General features: G+C 41.9%; 1 protein-coding gene across 1 annotated transcript in view; it reads left to right on the top strand.

The window, feature by feature from the left end:
* Positions 1–4,374, top strand: part of COG2 (component of oligomeric golgi complex 2) — a 45,933-nt gene that overhangs the window by 9,028 nt on the left and 32,531 nt on the right. The window lies entirely within an intron of this gene.

Raw genomic sequence — 4,374 nt, 5'->3', positions numbered from 1 at the left:
TGTGTATAAGAGACAGATACATTACAATATATATATATATTGAAAGGCTGAAATAAGGTATCCCAGAGCTTTCTCTTCTCCAGGCTGAAAAACTCCCTCAGCCTTTCTTCCTGAGAGAGGTGTTCCAGTCTTATGACCATTTTCATGGCCCTCCTTGTGAATAATGTAATCCTGATGAAAAGCTTAACAGGCACTTTTGGGCAGACCACTGGCTAAAGGAGGTTTCAATCCATAAACCAATACCTTGTGCTGTTGTTTGAATCCTCTTGTCTTAAAAAAGGCAAGCTTTTGTACTTTGTCATAATAAGCACATTACCAAAGAAATAAACAATTCTACCATCTCTTTCCCCTCCTGATGGAAATAAGTTGATAGTCGCTGAATTTTGGGTAAGAGTCTGATGAATCAGATACGGGCAGTTATCTCAGTTTCAGTCTTGCTGCTTTTGTGTTGTCTGGGATATCACTGAACTCCAATTAGCCAGCTAACAAGTCAACAACACAGAAGAAATTTTGAGATGAACTCAAAATAATTAAGTCCCATTTTGAGAGCTTTCCTCACTGTCACCATGAGCATGTCAGGAGAAGGAGAAGGTAGAAACCCACAAGGTTTTTTAGTTATTATTTGGGTCACTGAGGCAGGATGTCATAAGTTAGGTGGCTCCTTTATGCTATGACTTGTTTGGGCATGGCAACTCAAGCATGAGAGAGATGAAGCTTCCTCCTTCCCTGGTCCCCTCCTGCCTCCCTCCTTCCTCATCTCTCTATACTGAACATTGATGTAAAGTATTAGCCTGTACTTAACACATCAGGGAAAGGGGACAATCCCACAATATTTTAACATTATATATGTTCAAAACATGCTTTAATTTGTCCATTTTCATACTGCAGTTCTACATTTTACATACACTCAAAATAGATCTTAAAGCACGTAGAACAGACCAGACCTCTAAAGATCACCTGGTCGAACTTTTCATGGGAAAGGCAGCCTAGATGAGATTATCTAGTACCCTTTCCCTTCACATGTTTAAAACCTCCAGCAATGACGACTCCACCACATCCCTGAGGAGGTTGTTCCAGTGAATGATGGTACTTACTGTAAAAAAATATCTTCCTATGTCAAGATGTAGGTTTGTGTATATCATACATATAAAATAATATATCAATATAATCACAAAACAATGGCATTACTGCATTTTATAGCTGGCTTCCAATATCCACCACTCGAGGAATTTGCAAACTTCTTTACTTTGCTCATTTAGAACCAAGGCTTTTTTAAGCATGACTGCAACCTCACTAGCTGCAGAAGGATTTTTTACACCTTTGGAGTTAGGCATATGGTGCGGTGACTGACAGTTATCACAGAAATCAGCAGCATTCACTCATTGACTTCTGTGTTTGGGACTGCAACTAGGGACATAAACTATCTTACCTTTATTCATGTAAGCAATTCCATTCCCCAAAGGAAACAAAATAAAGGCATTCAGTAAGATCTCAGTATTAGGAAAACACCCTTTTCTGCCTTGAATTTCCATTAATTGGTGTTCACCATTTTTAACATCTACTAAAATGCAGCTAACACAGAGCTTTTCTTCCACAATTTTGTCAGACAGCCAAGTGATACATTGATGGAGATACCATTTTAGGAAGGTAAGATATTAAAAATACTTAATAAGCACTGGCATATTAGTTTGTCTAATACTATCTGCATTTCCTGAAGGTTCTTGGTACCTGGAGTGTCTACCACAATCTAATTGTAGTATCTCTGTCCCTGCCTGCTGCACACTGTCATGCTTTTCTCCTTTATCATAAATTGTATGCAATGCCTTCAGCTTTTTAAAATACTAAACCCAGATAGAAATCTTAAGAATGTGGTGGGAGGTAAACCTAGCTGGTTTCCTTCGCAATTTAACTGATATATACTGGAATGGAAGTATTTCCAAGATAGTGGATTAGTCACTGGCAGCCTTCAGGAAAATGATGATACAATTATACGAAACATCATTTGTCATATCATTATGCATCCTTTGAAATGTTCTTTATTTGAGAATAAGAAGGGATGCTGGAATTTTTAAAATTCAGCACCCACACAAGAGCTACAAGTAGCTCTTCTACTGTCTGGCACCTACATCATCCCTATTCAGATAACAACAATAATATTGAGAGAGACTTTCAGATGCTCTCTCTTCATTCATCTAATGGTCCATTAATGATATGTTATCCAAAAGTTGCAGATAAAATAGTGATTACAGTTTTCACAAGAAATTACTGTGTCATGTCTTTGTGGTTGGGAAAGGATGATGGGAAAAAAAGAGTTTAAAACTCTGTTTTCTAAGCCTGGAAATCTTGAAATGACAGTGATGAGAGTCAGGAAAGGAAAGGGATGAAGGGACTTGTAGAAATCAGCTAAGTAATCCTAGGACAAAAATAATGGATGTAAAGAGAGCTTCATATAACTCTTTTGAATGGCTAATTTCCTCACTGCTTTGCAGTCTCTTCTGTCTTGGAGAAACTTTACTTTGTGCACCACTGCCCCAGTTGAAGATGGCTATTCAGGAACAGGATGTGGAAATAACCCATGAGTCTGGTTTTAATATTAACTTACTGAAATTGTTATGTTGCAGTTTCCACTGGCAAATTATTAAATTCCACAAACTTCATATTTAATTTATGACATCAATAAATACGAACAGCATAAAGAGCTTATCAATAAACAAATTTAGGTAGAATTTTTATTTCCTCGAGGAACTTTGCAAATAGAGCTTTGTAAACAAAAACATAAATGGCAACAGTAGGTCTTTTTAGATCAAGATTTGTCTTAGTTAATAGATAAGTCCTTAAAAAAAAAAAAAAGTAGGTGTAACTCCTTTGTTAAGGAGTTAACATTAATAAATGGTTAGAATACTATTTTCAAGCATCCAGCTCATTAAAGATAGCCGAGCAGTAATGTGGCTAAGTTCCTGGACCAGAGTGTAGACATTTAAATATCACAACATCATAAATCCTTTTTGATCTGATACATATAGTCATAGCTGTCTCAAAAGAATGCTGGTGTGGATTTATGCGATGGGTGTATCTTTTCTACTCTCTAGCTGAAAACATGTAACAGCTATAACACCCTGTCTGCCAACATTTGAGATCTCTGAGAGGGCTGGACACCATAAAATGTATCAATCTTGAAGAGCTTTCCAAAGGGACAGTGTGAAAGCAAGCAGGGGCAGTTAGCACACAAGGAGCCAGCCAGCAGGTGCATGTGCCCAGTACGTTCAGTATTTAACTGCTCAGCTCTTCATACTTCTAATAACTCAGGGAAGTCCTAACAAACTCAGCACCAGCTGTGAATCACTGGCACAAATCATTGCTGGTTACAGGCCAGCCGGGCTCTGCGGCAGCGCTAACGGAATTAGGCAGGGGTGTATGCATTGGCTCTGCTGAAATGCTGGCTGCCCACGAGGTCTGGGAGTCTCCAGCCCAGCATTCCGCTGCAGCGGCACTGCACCCATGTCCGTCAGGCCCAGGGAGACTTCTCTGCCCTTGCCCACAGAGCAACCTGCAGAGCTACAGCAGATGCTCCCATAAAACTGTCTGGTAAGGCGCTGGGCTCACTCCTCATTTGAACTCACCAAGACAAAATTAAATCCATAAAAGGTACGTGCAAGGAATGAGATCGTTTGTTGTCTTCCATCCTGAGGCGGCGAACAGAAATGCAAGTGACAGCAGGGAGGCTTTTTAGAGCTAAATTTGTCTTCGACCTTGAACAAAAAACTTTGAAGGAAACAAGACCCTAATAGAGGAGTCTTGCTGAAAAAGCAAGAGGAGGGAGGAGATGAGTTATAGGACTCGATCCCATTACTCAGGACCATGCAGGCACAAACTGCAATAAATTTAAACATAAATAAAAGCTTTTTTTTTGGCTCTTAAGAGCAGTCAGACCCCTGGTGATAGCCTAGAGAGGCTGTGGGACCTCCACCCCTGGCGAAACCCACAGCCCAGAAGGGATGTGGCCCTGAGCTGCCAGCTCTGGATCACCCTGCTCAGGGCCGGGGGTCTGAACCATGCTGTCCCCTGCGGCACCTTCCCACCTCTGCAGCCCTGGGTCTCCATGACTTGTGCCATGGGCCCTGATGGCTGAACCCTGCAATTTTACATGCTGGGGGCTCACATGGGGCACCAGGTACCCATGTCAGCAGCCCAGCTCCTCTAACTTCACAGGGTGGCAGGAACCCGAGGGCATCCTGTGAAGAGGGTGGGTAGGCCAGCTTAAAGGCCCGTGCCCCACACCTCAGCTCTCACACGCCGCCTCAGCCCGCCATGTTGAGGACCCTGGCACCCCGCCCGCCCGGTGCTGCCTGCAGGGCCTCCCGGAGCCCTCCAGGG

The sequence above is a fragment of the Athene cunicularia genome (genome assembly GCF_003259725.1).
Source record: "Athene cunicularia isolate RWA chromosome 3 unlocalized genomic scaffold, athCun1 chr3_part1, whole genome shotgun sequence".
Lineage (NCBI taxonomy): Eukaryota > Metazoa > Chordata > Aves > Strigiformes > Strigidae > Athene > Athene cunicularia.
The sequence above is the reverse complement of the archived record's forward strand: the minus strand, read 5'-3'. Positions and strand labels throughout refer to the sequence as shown.